General features: G+C 32.1%; 1 long non-coding RNA gene across 1 annotated transcript; it reads left to right on the plus strand.

Moving 5' to 3' along the window:
- The first annotated feature begins 10,643 nt into the window (after nt 1–10,643).
- Nucleotides 10,644–12,293, plus strand: LOC146901623 (uncharacterized). The gene is made up of 2 exons (XR_015023587.1): nt 10,644–11,655; nt 11,757–12,293. It is a non-coding gene; the product is annotated as an uncharacterized LOC146901623 (long non-coding RNA).
- The last annotated feature ends 3,893 nt before the right edge of the window (nt 12,294–16,186 follow it).

Here is a 16,186-nt window from a genome sequence, read left to right on the forward strand (position 1 = left end):
CTAAAATTCCTTGAGTAGTTTGGACACAAGGATCTTCAAAAAGGCGGAAGGCATTCCGATGGTTGAAGAGGTTAGGGTGTAAACTTGTGGAGCTACTTGGTGTAGTGGGAACAAGGGAAAAAGCAGCAAGGTGGTTGATGGTTTGGGATCATCACTAATTTAGAGTCAAGGTGGAGATTGTTGTGAAAGTGCCTCACAACAATTTATTTTTGAGTCACTTTTCAACAATTCTCCACCTTGACACTAAAATAGTGATGATGCCAATTTAACCATCAATCACCTTGCTGCTCTCTCCAACCTTCATCTATTCTTCAATAAAGTTAATCAAGTCCAAGCAATGCTTGAACCTTGATCTCGGTAATGATTTGGTGAACATGTCTGCTGGATTTTCTTCTGATGCCACTTTCTCCACCATGATCTCCTTTGTCTCAATCATGTCTCTAACAAAGTGCAAACGAATGTCAATGTGCTTTGTTCTTTCATGATAGACCTGATGATTTGCCAAATGAATGACACTTTGGCTATCACAATGTATCTTCACACACCCTTGACTAATCCCCATTTCTCCAATCATACCTTTCAACCATATGGCTTCCTTGACCCCTTCAACAAGGGCAATGTACTCTGCTTGAGTTGTTGAAAGAGCTACAACTGATTGTTTTGATTCACCTTGAACAAAGCACTATTAGGATTGAGTCTCTTGGTCACGGGAAGAGGTTGGGACTGAGGGTAGAGTTAGGTTTGAAGACTAATTTTTGTAACCTTCAATATCTCTTTGTAAAGAAACTCATATCATATAGTGGAATGGAGAGCTGCTCTCTCCCCCAGAGTAGGTCATCATTAGACCGAACTGGGTAAACAGATTCTTGTGTTCTCCTTCTTCCTTTATCTCTTGCTGTTTATTTTTGTTTGAATTATTTTGTCACCCGCTTGATTGATTGCTTGGTATTAATTTGCTTCACACATCAAGTTTTATTATTGATGTGTTTTTCACAACGAATTCACAACAATTGGTGCCCACCGCGGGGCAAAGGTCAAATCAATAACCAGGTATCATGGGTTCGAAGTGGGATATTGAAAAGTTTACCGGTAGTAACGACTTCGGGTTGTGGAAGGTAAAGATGAGGGCAATTCTAATTCAACAAAAATGTGTTGAAGCATTGAAGGGAGAAGCACAGATGTCTGCGCATCTAACACCTGTTGAGAAGACGGAGATGAATGATAAAGCGGTCAGTGCTATCATTCTGTGTCTTGGGGATAAGGTGTTGAGAGAGGTAGCAAGGGAGACTACTGCTGTGTATATGTGGAATAAACTTGATTCATTGTACATGACCAAGTCCTTGGCACATAGATAATGTCTAAAACAACAACTCTACTTTTACCGAATGGTGGAGTCAAAACCTATAATGGAGCAACTGACGGAGTTCAATAAGATTATTGATGATTTGGCAAACATAGATGTAAATCTGGATGACGAGGATAAAGCCTTACACCTACTGTGTGCTTTACCTAAGTCCTTTGAGAATTTCAAGGATACAATGCTTTATGGCAAAGAGGGCACTATCACTTTGGAGGAAGTTCAAGCAGCTTTGAGAACCAAAAAGTTAACCAAGTTCAAAGAGTTGAAGGTTGATGATAGTGGAGAAGGCTTGAATGTCTCAAGGGGGAGAAGTCAAAACAGAGGAAATGGGAAAGGCAAGAATTCCAGGTCAAAATCTAGGTCGAAGGATGGTGGTAATAAAACACAGTACAAATGTTTTATTTGTCACAATCCAGGTCACTTTAAGAAGGATTATCCGGAGAGAAAGGGCAATGGAAGTGGTAATCCATCCGTTCAGATTGCAAATGAAGAGGAAGGTTATGAGAGTGCTGGAGCACTAACTGTGACAAGTTGGGAACCTGAAAAGGGCTGGGTCTTGGACTCTGGGTGCACTTATCACATCTGTCCAAGAAAGGAGTACTTTGAAACATTGGAGCTGAAAGAAGGTGGAGTTGTTTGCCTTGGTAATAATAAGGCTTGCAAAATTCAAGGTATGGGTACTATCCGTCTCAAAAAGTTTGATGACCGTGATTTCCTTTTGAAGGATGTGAGGTATATTCCTGAACTTAAAAGAAATTTAATATCTATAAGCATGTTTGATGGTCTAGGATATTGTACTAGCATTGAACGTGGTATGATGAGAATTTCTCATGGTGCATTAGTTATAGCTAAAGGGTCTGAAATACATGGTTTATATATTTTAGAAGGTTCCACTTTTATAGGTCATGCATCGGTTGCTAGTGTAGACACTCTGGACATAACTAAACTGTGGCATTTGAGGTTAGGTCATGTCAGTGAGAGGGGTTTAGTTGAGCTAGCTAAACAAGGTTTGCTAGGGAATGAAAAATTGAACAAACTAGATTTCTGTGATAATTGCACATTAGGCAAACAACACAAGGTGAAGTTTGGGGTGGGTGTACATAAATCTAGTAGGCCTTTTGAGTATGTTCATTCGGATCTTTGGGGTCCTGCATCAGTTAAAACTCATGGGGGAGGTTCATATTTCATGTCTATTATTGATGATTTTTCTAGAAGGGTATGGGTTTACATTCTGAAGAATAAAAGTGACGCTTTTGAAAAATTTAAAGAATGGCATACACTTATAGAAAATCAGATTGGAACTAAACTGAAAGTGTTAAGAACTCACAATGGCCTGGAGTTTGTTTCAGAGCAGTTTAATGAGTTTTGCAGGAAAAGAGGTATAAAGAGGCATAGAACCGTGGCATACACACCTCAACATAATGGTCTTGCTGAAAGAATGAACAGGACCTTGTTGGAGCGTGTGAGGTGTATGCTGTTGGGAGCTGGATTGTCCAAGAGTTTCTGGGGAGAAACTGTTAGTACTGCAGCATATTTGATTAACAGATGTCCATCAACAGGAATAGATCTCAAAACACCTATGGAGGTTTGGAGTGGGAGACCGGCAGACTACTCTAATTTGAAAGTTTTTGGAGCTTTAGCATTTGCTCATGTCAGACAGGACAAACTTGATGCTAAAGCTGTGAAGTGTATTTTCATGGGTTATCCTGAAGGTGTGAAAGGTTACAAACTGTGGAAGATGGAACCTGGAGGATCAAAATTTATTATAAGCAGGGATGTCACTTTTGATGAGACCCGCATGGGGATGAAGTGCAAAGACCTGGATACAAGCTCAGAAACGGAGGTAGAGAAAATTCAGTTTGAGGTGGAGCCTACCACTGATGAAAGGGAAGGGGAGGATCAGACTCCAGTACCTGATGAGAGTGAAGGCCAAGAAACAATTAATCCTGACTATCAGCTAGCAAGAGATAGGATACGGAGACAAATTAATGCACCTGAAAGATACGGTTATGCTGACATCATATCTTATGCTTTGAATGCAGCTGAAGAATTGCAAGACTCGGAACCAAAGAACTTCAGGGAAGCATTAGAAATCAATGAAAGAAAGGACTGGCTGAAGGCAATGAATGAGGAAATACTTTCATTGGAAAAGAACCAGACTTGGAAACTTGTTTCATTACCTAAAAATCAAAGGGTAGTGGGAATCAAGTGGGTGTTTAAGAAGAAAGAAGGTATACCAGGGGTCGAAGCACCAAGGTATAAGGCAAGACTTGTAGCAAAGAGTTTTACTCAGGTGGAAGGGATTGATTACAATGAAATCTTTTCACCGGTGGTAAAACATTGTTCTATAAGGGTACTTATGGCGATTGTTAACATGTATGATCTTGAGTTAGAACAAATGGATGTGAAGACCGCATTTCTACATGGAGAGTTGGAAGAAACTATCTATATGCAACAACCAGAAGGTTTCGTAGAAGATGATTCAAAAGTATGTCTGTTGAAGAAATCTTTGTATGGGTTGAAGCAAAGTCCAAGGCAGTGGTATCGTCGGTTTGATGAGTTCCTAGTAAAGGTTGGTTTTGTGAGAAGCAACTATGATAGTTGTGTGTACATGATGAGGAGGAATGAGAAAGTCATTCTCTACCTTCTCCTTTATGTAGATGATATTCTTATGGCAAGTTCTGACATGCAAGAGATTCAGAAGCTCAAGGAAAGATTGAATGATGAATTTGAGATGAAGGATCTTGGTAATGCAAAGAGGATACTTGGTATGGATATCATAAGGGATCAAAACAAAGGTGAGCTGTTCTTATCTCAGCAAGGTTACTTGAGGAAAGTGGTGGAGCGGTTCAGAATGAAAGATTCTAAGGTCGTTGGCACTCCTATTGGTAATCACACAAAGTTGTCAATAAAGCAGTGTCCTCAATCCGATGAAGAGAAAAGCAAGATGGAGGGTACTCCCTATGCAAGTGGGGTTGGAAGCATCATGTATGGTATGGTTTGTAGTAGACCGGACTTATCCTATGCAATAAGTGTGATAAGTAGGTTTATGGCAAATCCGGGTCAAGTGCACTGGAAAGCTTTGAAGTGGGTTCTGAGATATTTGAATGGGACTTTGACAAGTGGTCTGAAGTATACAAGGTCACAACCAGGAAGGGATGCTTTGGAGGGATATGTGGATGCGGACTATGCAGGTAATGTAGACACTAGAAAATCTCTATCAGGTTTTGTGTTTACTTTGTTCGGTACAGCGGTAACTTGGAAGGCAAATCAACAATCAGTTGTAGCTCTTTCAACAACTCAAGCAGAGTACATTGCCCTTGTTGAAGGGGTCAAGGAAGCCATATGGTTGAAAGGTATGATTGGAGAAATGTGGATTAGTCAAGGGTGTGTGAAGATACATTGTGATAGCCAAAGTGCCATTCATTTGGCAAATCATCAGGTCTATCATGAAAGAACAAAGCACATTGACATTCGTTTGCACTTTGTTAAAGACATGATTGAGACAAAGGAGATCATGGTGGAGAAAGTGGCATCGGAAGAAAATCCAGTAGACATGTTCACCAAATCATTACCGAGATCAAGGTTCAAGCATTGCTTGGACTTGATTAACTTCATTGAAGAATAGATGAAGGTTGGAGAGAGCAGCAAGGTGATTGATGGTTAAATTGACATCATCACTATTTTAGAGTCAAGGTGGAGAATTGTTGAAAAGTGACTCAAAAATGTGCATCCTGTCTGTCAAAATCGGTGGCCGATTTGTACCACACGGGGGCCGATTTTGACCTGTTTTTTGGAGACTTTTGTCTCTGGAAAAATCGGTGGCCGATTTTGCAAGCTCGGTGGCCGATTTCGCGCAGGAGGAGAAAAATAAAACAGCTTGTGGGCCTGTTTTGTTCCAATTTTTGAGGGATGCTTTCCACTATAAATATAAGCCTTGTATCAGATGATTATGTGTGTAGAAAAACAGGGTTTAGAAGCCAACATACAAACTAGGGTTTATAGAGAATTTCTCTTGGCAACAAACACTAGGGTTGGGAAAACACTAGGGTTTATAGAGAAAACACATAGCCTGATCACCAGTCAGTAGTCCAATACTTTCTCTTGCTGTTAAAGAAAAAAGTAGTCAAATACTGCATTTCATATGAAGAAACTCATTGTATTGCAGAGATAAGGAGTATAAGAGTATAAGACAGTTGAGTAAATAAAATGTTTGTTCTCTTTGATATTTTTTTTGGGTACAAACTAGCAAATAAAAAAAATCTGTCAAAACAGTTTACATAAACAGTTAAACACTATATAAAAAAGTAACTAAACAATGAGTATACCAACCAAAAACTTAAAATATAACTCGATTAAATAAAATAAAAATACTCTATAAGCATGAGACAGTTGAATACTATAAACATTTTATGGGTGCTTCATAAATGATATTTTGTTTGACATCAAAATTTTGTTGTGAAATAGAGCATCTTTTGATTTTTATGTATATTTTAAAATATGTGTAAATTGTATGAAATAAAAAGTAAAAGATAAAGTTCCCGTGAGCTTGCTCAGTTGGTAGGGATATTGCATAATTTATGCAGGGGTCGGGGTTCGAACCCCGGACACCCCACTTCTTCACATTTAATTGTGTGAGCTCTAGCCACTAATCTACTGGACAAAAAAAAAGTGAAAGATAGATAAAGATAAATATATATAATATCGCCTGACCATAAAAAAAAATATATACAATATCACACATGATGATATCACACATGATGATGTTCAAATACACACTCTTTTTTTTTTTGTTTTAAGGAAAATACACACTCTTTTAATTATATGAACTTCTTTAAAAAGGATTCAAATGCGAACTAATTTAGTATAACAGGTTAATTTATTTTTTTTATTGCCATTAAAAAATTTAATATTATTTTAAACTGATAACAATAAAAAAAATAGAAATTAATTATATGAACTTCTTTAAAAAGGATTCAAATGTGAACTAATTTAGTATAACAGGTTAATCTATTTTTTTATTGCCATTAAAAAACTTAATATTATTTTAAACTGATAACAAGAAAAAAAAACAGAAATAAAATGAAACCTGACAATGTAGCTTGTGGTCTACCGTTTAACCAGAACCATGTAAAAGCCCTACATTTTACAAGCAATTAACTATTTTTTTAACACAAGTACTTGCTTATAATTCAAAAGACCCGTTGCAAAAAAAAAAAAAAAAGAACTCAGTTATTTTGGATTTCTTAACTTGTACCATAAAAGTATAAGATAAGAAGACCCGTAATCCGTAAATTGCACACTCATTCTATACAACTGTTTATTTTAAATAATTTTACCAATCAATTTGAAACCCATTTATAAACATTCAAAACCTTTGGAAAAGTGTCATCGTGAGCTTAGTTCAGTTGGTATGGACAATACATAATATATGCAAGGTCTGAGTTCAAACTCCGGCCACCACAAAAAAAAACACCTTTGGAAAAGTTTTATGTCTATTGAATCCTACAAAAATCAAAAAATTAATATCTTTTGTCCCGTTTTTTTTTTTTTAAAAAAAACCATTCGTCCCTACAGGTTCATTGGTACATGCATCTTCTGACCTTAGCAAAAGCATGTTGTCCAAGTCCAGCTACATACACTACAAAAACAAAATCATAGACCCATATTGCAGCAGCCTCTCGTTACAAGTTAATTCCAATGTCTTTACGTGTGATTTTATTTTATTTTATTTCATATCTTCACTTGAGAAAGACACATATTTCCAATCTCGTTAATGTTTTTGGATGAAGGTAAAAAATATTTCAACTATAAACTGAATTTAAATTCTCTTGAACAATTCATCATTAACTAAAACTCATAACAACTTGAATTCATTAACTTGATTGAAGTATAGTGGTCTTTGATACTATGTAAGTGAAAATATATATTTCAACCAAAAATAAAATCACAATGAGTTGGTTGAGACCTGAAAAATGTGATATATTAGTCATGATTTTTTTCATTAGAGATAAAAAAATTGGAATCAATATGAATAGTTTTTGTCCTTAAAGAACGATATTTCAAATGATCTTCATAAACAATGATCAATAACAATTCATTCTTTGAATGGTCTTTCATGAATATTTTAATATTAGATTTTTAGTTTTTCAAAAACTATATCACAAATCTTCACATGAATATAATTAAGAAAAATAATTCTTTACGCAATCTTCTTAGATGCTTGAATATGGAATTCTTCTACAATTTATCAAGAATAACAAACATGATAATGTGTTACCCAAACAAATTTCTCTATGCGAAATTGCGAATACAAGATTAACATATTAGATTAAAAGCCATAAGAAAGAACATGATCATCAGATCATGAATTAGATCATCTCAAAGATGATGATCATAATAATAATAACCTTCAAACTGATTAAGCCATCATTTCAGCTTGTTCTGAAATTAACCAAAACTAGAACTAATTTATATCACCCTATTGAATAAGGCTTGACTTATTAGATAATGAACGTTCACCAAAATACTCCTAATATAACTATATTTTGACGAACGAAAAAACCTTTAATGCGTTAATTGATACAATACCAATTTGTGATCCCAAAAGTCAAGCCTTTTTTTTTTTTTTTTGGGTACATAAAACCAAACAGAAAGTCTGAAAAATGTCAAGCTTTATTCAATAGGGTGAACACAAAACCAAACAGAAAGTTTGAAAAACGTTTTTGGACAAAAGTTTGGATTTGGAAGTGCAAGACACATTGCAAATAAGTAAGATCGTATTTATTTTAAAATAACTGTAATATTCATCTACTAAAATTCATAATGAATTTATCAACAAGTATTTTTAAAAGAGCTCTGTTTTCTCGTTTGAAAGATACAAGCCAAGTAACCGTGCTAAGCGAAAAAAAAAATTATTTTATATTTTAGGAATGCTTAATAAATGTTGAAAAGCGTCATATGAAACAAAAAGGGGAATGTTAAGGAAGGATTAAATAAGTCAAACAAGAATGTAATCTAGTTTAGATACATAGTAAGCTTCTATACCCATCATTGGGTTTCATAAATTATACTCTCTCCGTTTCAAAATGAGTGTCGTTTTAGGTGTTTACACGCATATTAAGAAATGCAATGATTAAAAGAAAGAGAATGATTATTTTACCAAATTATCCTTATTAACTATTAGTTAGTTTTAAAAGTAAGGGTCATGTTAACTTGTGCCCTTAGGGCACAAGTTAATGAGCTTAAAATGGAAATTAAAAATAAATTTATATTGAAAATATAACTTTTGAAACTTTTAAGACATTAAATGCACAATTTACAAGAAAAAATTTCTACATTTGACTTCTTAACTTATGTCCCAAGGGCACAAGTTAACATTTCCCTAAAAGTAATACTTTGGAAGTAGTGTGCAGGGTATTAATTGGAGGGTACAATTGAAAAGAAAAAGTTATTATTGCATTGGAAACTGAAAGTGACATTCATTTTGAAACAATTTTTTTTTGACTAAAACGACACTCATTTTGAAACGGAGAGAGTATTAGATATTATATATATACACACGCACGCGCGGACACTCATTAGGGATGTGAGTTTGTAATCGCGTATAGGGATCTTGGCATAGACTGCCCTATTCGGGATCTGCGGGCGGGAAAATTTTCTCGCGGATATAGAAACAGAGGAGAAAATCTACGTTGAAGAATACTATGTTGGAATCACCATAGTAATGACCATCCCGAAGTTCAAGGGTACCTGTCCATTGCCGATACTAATTATATGGTACTCCCTCCGTTTTAAAATGAGTGTCGTTTTAGGTGTTTACACACATATTAAGAAATGCAATGATTAAAAGAAAGAAAATGGTTATTTTACCAAATTATCCTTGGTTAGTTTTAAAAGTAATACTTTGGAAGTAGTGTGCAGAGTATTAATTGGAGGGTACAATTGAAAAGAAAAAGTTATTATTGCATTGGAAACTGAAAGTGACATTCATTTTGAAACAATTTTTTTTAGCTAAAGCGACACTCATTTTGAAACGGAGGGAGTATCTACTTTCATGTCTGGTTTCCTGCAAACGAACTTCAATCTTCCTATTTTAATAGCTTCCGAATCATATCCTTGAAACGATATTTCAAATATTTTCTTTTAGCAATATTTCAAATATTTTATCGGTCTTTGTAACGTCAAATGTATAAACCTTAATGTTGACACATATAATGTTTGCCTCTTACAGGATATACGACTTGACAAAGATAGGGATTTTTTTTCTTAATTCAGTCACAAATATCTCAATGGCTTCAAATTCGGTATGTGTCATCTTCATCAAAAACTTTAGAGCATACAAAATGTATTCTTTCTTAGGGAACTTTGGTCTCTATTAAGACCACCAAAACAATTGCATCATTCCTCCATATACAAATATTTTAGTTTAGTGAAAACACCTCAATATATGTTGTGCCGACCCTGAAGCGCTTTACAAAGTTGGTGAAAAACTTGTTGGTTTACTCTACCTGAGTTCGTAACAACATTTTAATAAAAGTATTCAAATAACATATTAGCAGCTTTGGCGGCTGCCATTGGTATTTCAAATATACTGTACTAGTTTTTATAAAAGTGTTGTTTGAAGGATTTGGATGCTGGAATATTCACGTTGATAAAATTGAACAAGAGTATCCCTAGTCTAAGTAAATTATTTAAAATTAATTTAAGGAAGAAGTTGCAAGAGTTTTGGTAACAATAACAACTAATAATCCATCCATAAAGAGCTAGACTTGCTCTAAAACAAAATATTATAAAGTACATCAAGCAAGCAACGTAATGCTTTTCCATTGTTTTGGTTCTTTCTCATTGTCGTTGGTTACATGTTGATAAAGCCGGCAATTCAATTTTTAAAACAGTTTTCTTCAGTTTACTTCGGTTTTTTCTAGATTACCCTCTCTTATTTAGAGGGTATTTACCCCCTCATGATATCAACCAATCAAAATGTAGTATACATTGGCAACATTAAATGTCAAATAAATGAGTAACTTTTTTCTATAAAAAAAAAAAAATCAATTTTAGGTAACTTTTCATACTTTTAATTTTTATTTAATTATAGACAAGATTACATTATAGGTCCTTTATCTTATTTATTTGTAACACTTTGGTCCTTTATCTTTATTTTTTTCCGTTAAGGTCTTTTATCTCTCATAAAAGCACATATACATCATTTTTCTCATTTTTATATTAAAAAAATATATAATTTTATTTTTTAAAATATATTTTTATTAAAAATGAAAAAAAATCCAGAAATATGATGAAGATGTTCATCGTCTTCATCTTCTTTCTTTGAATCTTCATCATCTTCATCGAATCAGAAAAAATTCTACACAAATATATCTCAAAATATCATGAATTAATGTTATGTTCACCTCAAATCTTCTTTTAAACACAAAAATCAAAACTCTATAGAAAAGAGATTTAGTTTCATCACAAAAAAAAAAAAAAATTAGTTATATAAATTGTCACACCGTATATTATTATTATTTTCTAACTCAATATTCAAACCCTGCATAAAAATAAACCCAAAGTTTAGAGCAGCTTTGCACATCAATTTTGTTGTTTCCGGAACAATCTTAACTTTTGTAAAACCTAACCCTTCCGCCAGTGACTAAGCCTCCACCATCCGCCTTGCAACATTTGTGAAATTAAGGTTTTGATTTTTGTGTTTAAAAGAATATTTGAGGTGAATATAACATTAATTCATGATATTTGGAGATATATTTTAGTAGAATTTTTTTTATTTAAAGAAGATGATGAAGAGTCAAAGGAAGAAGATGAAGATGATGAACATCTTCATCATATTTCTGAATTTTTTTTTTCATTTTTAATAAAAATATATTTTTAGAAATAAAATTATGTATTTTTAAAAATGAGAAAAAAGATGTATATGTGCTTTTAAGAGAGATAAAGGACCTAAACGGGAAAAAATAAAGATAAATGACCAAATTGTTACAAAAAAATAAGATAAAGGACCCCAAATGTAATCTTGCCTTAATTATATTTAGTTGTTCAATCTTAATTAGTTTACACGACAAGACTGGCTTAGAACAATTAAAATTTCACATCAAATTTCTTTCATCTGAATGTCCTTAAATTTATCCGTTACATTCATAAAATTTCTTCTTCCCATTTTGATTGTTCAATTTTGTCGTTCTAAACTGCCGCATTTTTCAATTTTCGTGAAAATCGTCGTCGTTCGTTTGATTTCAAATATCGTGAGAATTATCGTTATTTCCAGAACCACGTCAGATATGGTGAGTTGATTTTTCTTTTTGATTTGATTTTTCTTGGTTGTGAGGTAGTTAATTATAACAATTGAGCAAGTCATATGTTATACTTTAAGGATTGCTAGCAGGTGTTGCTGCTGTGATGTTTTGGGAGTTTGCTAGCATTTTTTTCGGTTGCTGCTGATATGGTTATGTCACGAGGCTTTTGTTCTTTTGTTTGGACTTAAAGGCTTTGGCTGATAGTGGGGTAGGTCTATGCGTGTTAGCAGATTTTATTAGGTTGGCTACTTAAATAAAAAAAAAGTCACGATACCTGACACGGTTCTAGAAACAACGACAATTCTCACTATAATTTGAAACTGCAGCAGTTTGGAATGACAAAATTGAACAATCAAAATGGGAAGAAAACGAAAAAGAAACAAGAATTGATCAATAGGGAAGAATAAAGAAGAAATTTGAATGAGGGAGATGTTTTTGTTCTCACGTTCGGGGTTGTGGAATGGAAGAAATTTTATGAATGTAAGTGATGAATGTAAGGACATCCAGATGAAAGAAATTTGATGTAAAAATTTTATTTGTTATAAGTCTTGTAGTGTAAATTAATTAAGATTGAACACCTTAATATAATTAAATAAAAGAGTAAATTACACTCTTCTCCCCTCAAAGATTCTTGAATTACATTCCCCTCCCCTGTTATGTTAAAATATACACTCCCCTCCCCTCTTATTCCAAACATATTAGAAAACATTTCATTCCCCTCCCTTAAGAGAAGCTTGAATTACATTCTTCTCTCTTCTTATGTTAAAATCTACACTTTACTTCCTCAATAATCTAGCAAAAATAAAATAAAATAATCTAACACACTTAAAAAAAAAGTACCACGGGTCTATTTTAACATAATCAAAATTTGAATACATATTTTTCGCTATTTTTTAATCACAATTACATTAACATATAATTTTAAACCCTATTATAAAATATGAAACAACCAAAAAATAAAATTACAATAATTACTAAATACAATAAAATATGGTTATATAAAAATTAGTTTTATACTATAAATTATAAACTTAATAGCAAAATATTTAAGTTTAATTACCATTGATATTTAAATTATAAAGAAATGAATTTATTTTTCTTAAATGGTGGTTCAAAATTAGTATATATCATAAAAATATTTATTTATGTTAAAATAGATTAAAGTGTAGTACATATTTAATTATTAAGGAAGAGGGTTGTAATTCAAGCATCTTAGAAGGAAAGGAGTGTAGATTTTATTTTTAAAGGGAGGGAAGTGTATATTTTAACATAAGAGGGGAGGGGAGTGTAATTTACTCTAAATAAAAATTAAAAGTATTAAAAGTTACCTTATGATTAAGATGAACTTTTTTATTTTTAGAAAAAATTGATTCATATATTTGACATTTAATGTTGTCTATGCATATTACATTTTGATTGGTTAATATCATGAGAGGGTAAATTACCCCCTAAACAAGAGAGGGTAATGTAGTTCTCACCGTTTACTTCGGAAGTAAATCACAAAACCTTTATTATACTTTTTTCACGGTGATTTTATAAGGAAATGATAAACAACATGGCACTTGATTATTACTTTGTTAAATTCCTTTTTAGTCCTTTATTAAATTTAGGGTTTTTTAAGTTTAGTTCATACAAAAAATTTGTTAAATTTTAGTCTTTATTTCCCTTTTATAGAAACTTAATACAAGGACAACAAAAAAAAATACTCAATTTATTAAACAATCAATAAAAATAAGGACTAAAATTAAATTAGTTTTTTTAGAGAGACTAAAATAAAAACTATTAATTGCTAGACAAAAAAAAAACTCTTAATTTTATATGGACTAAACATTTACATCTAACCTTTTTTATAATAAATGAATTGACTTATTTTTAGTTTATGTGAATTTATCAATTGACAATATTTGTAAGGGTGTTTGGATAGGTCTATAAAAAGAGCTTTTAACTATGTCATAAGCGTCTTTTGATAAGCTTCTTTTGATCACGAATATGGAGTTTATGAATGTCACTATTTCATATTTTTATATCACTACTACATAGTAAGGATGGGAATAGCTTTGGTTAGTCTATAGGGTTTACGAAATAAGGTATGATAGATCATGTTAGGTCATGTTTTTTTTTCTTAATCAGAGAAGATCTAAACTCTTTTAGAAGCTTATTTAACTTAAAAGGTCATATCACATGCTACTTAAGTAAATATGAATTATATTATTTATTATATTTTGTACTTTGAATTAAATATAAATTTGTTAACTTTTTCAGTAATTTAAGCTTATTAGTAGACACTAATTTTTTGCATATTTAAATGTATTATTACAAATTAGAATTTAAATATGATATAATATATAGTCTATTTCTCTAAAAGTTCACGTTAAATATCAAAACATAGTTTAATCCTATCAATCTATTAGTTCAGATGACTTTTAATCTCAAAACCGAAACAAACCGCACCGCGAACACCCATATTTGAAATTACCTTATACCATTCTTTGAGTGAGTCATTCAAACACTCAATTGATCAATTACTTGCTCAGTTCTATACCGTTTAATCGTCGGTCATTGTTGTACATGGAACTTTTTTCATATACAAATCTGCGGATTATGTTTTATTAATTCAGTTATGTTTCTATTTTTATTTGGTAGAAACCAACCTTTTTCTAAACCATCGTTTTTATCTTAAATTTGAAAGATGTTGGGACATAATGTTTTTTTTTTTTTGGCATATGCAAGCATAAATATTTTATTGAGTGATGTAAGTGCTTACATGATTAAACTGTTGATAAAAACCGAGAATTATATTTTGACAATAAATATGTTGTTGAATATCATATCAATTACAACTTTGTCTTATTTATTTCCCCTAAAAAATATTTTTTTTTTGAGAGAAAAAAAAAAATTGTCTTCTTTATTTATCTACGTTTTTTTTTCTCTTTTCCAGTCATCTCGAGGTTCTTTTTAACAAATGTTGACGATTATTTTGAAACATACATTTTTATACCATATACACACACACACTGTCAAATACTGTTGAGGTCTAACACAAATGGTGGTGCACAATGTGAGTAATTAGTGTTGTAAGCTCTAGGATAAGATACCAGTACAATTCCCGATTGATAAAAAAGTATATGGTGTCTGATGACTGATCTGTGATGTTAAAATAAAACTTCTAAAATCTGTATGTACTCCCTCTCACTCACATTATATATATGCCTCATTTAGAATATTGTTTCTCTCAAACTATTTATCATCATTTTATAATATATAGTAATACAATTTTTTTTTTGGTACAAAATAATAAAATATTTCTTTTTTGACAAAAAAATATTAACAATGCCATGCCTGGGACAAAATAATACAATATTATTTACCTTTAACTAATTTTATCAAATTTATTAAAGTAGTTGCTAGTGTATGGAGGATAAATAATAATAAAATACAAAAATATTGTAGTCTTGACGTAATGTTTAATTACATTTAAAATTAATATAGATAATATTTTTTATGGATAAAAATAATTTTAAGATAATTATAGTGAAGTTGTAAGCTAATTATATGGATAAATTGATTATGGTTCAAGAACCGTCTCATGTCTTTCCTCAGTTTTTTTTTTTTTTACGTAAACTAGGTATCCTCCGCATACAACTGCGAAGACTAATCCCTCTAACTTGTAGGACTCAAATAGACGGCAAACTCTCCCTAAAAGCTTTAATGTTGTTGCATGTCCAATATTAAATTCGAACCTAAGACCTTGGTTAAACTAGAAAAAATTCACCCCATCTCATCTAAGCGCTTTTGAATTTCCTCAGCTTTGTTAGCTGATGTTGTTGAAGTGTCATATATTACAACATAGTTCTTTCCTTTTGTTTCGTTTTTATTTTTTATCTCTTGTAACAAAAATATACTCCTTCAATTTCATATATAAGCAAAAATAACTACTTTCACACGTTTTTTTTTAAATAGTTAAACTCACCACCAATTCTTTTTTGTTAAACTCGTTTAGTTTTCTCAAAGTACATGCTTCATTGCTTTTGTAATCCTTGAAATAACCATCATGGGAACTTGTTATATGATATTGAAAGAGTTATTGAAAATTAAAATATAAATCGATTAAAGTGTAATTTAGGAAGATCGCGTTAGTTAGTTAAATTTTGCTTATATTTCAGACCATATAACATGATTTTTTGTTGTTTATATTTGAAAGAGGTATGTTATTTGAACAATCATTTTTTGGACAAGTATGAGATGACTCAAGATATTAAAAAAAATTATAGATATTAACATGAAAACAAAAGTAATAGAGAGAGAGTTCTGAACAGGCTAAAAGCCAAAATCACTTGATAATGCCCAATTGCAAGACAAGGCTCAATAAGGCTTCAAGCCCAACACTCTCTCTTATGTCTATATAAAGAGAGCTTCATTACATTCCAAGTAAGTTTATTCTATCCCCAAAATTTCTCAACCTTCTTAGTTCCCATCTGACTTGTGGCGTCGAAGTGCGTGTGCGGGTGCAACCCCCTCC

This window comes from Medicago sativa, chromosome 8 (assembly GCF_051527215.1).
Source record: "Medicago sativa cultivar Bolivia chromosome 8, Bolivia_mono, whole genome shotgun sequence".
Classification (NCBI taxonomy): domain Eukaryota; kingdom Viridiplantae; phylum Streptophyta; class Magnoliopsida; order Fabales; family Fabaceae; genus Medicago; species Medicago sativa.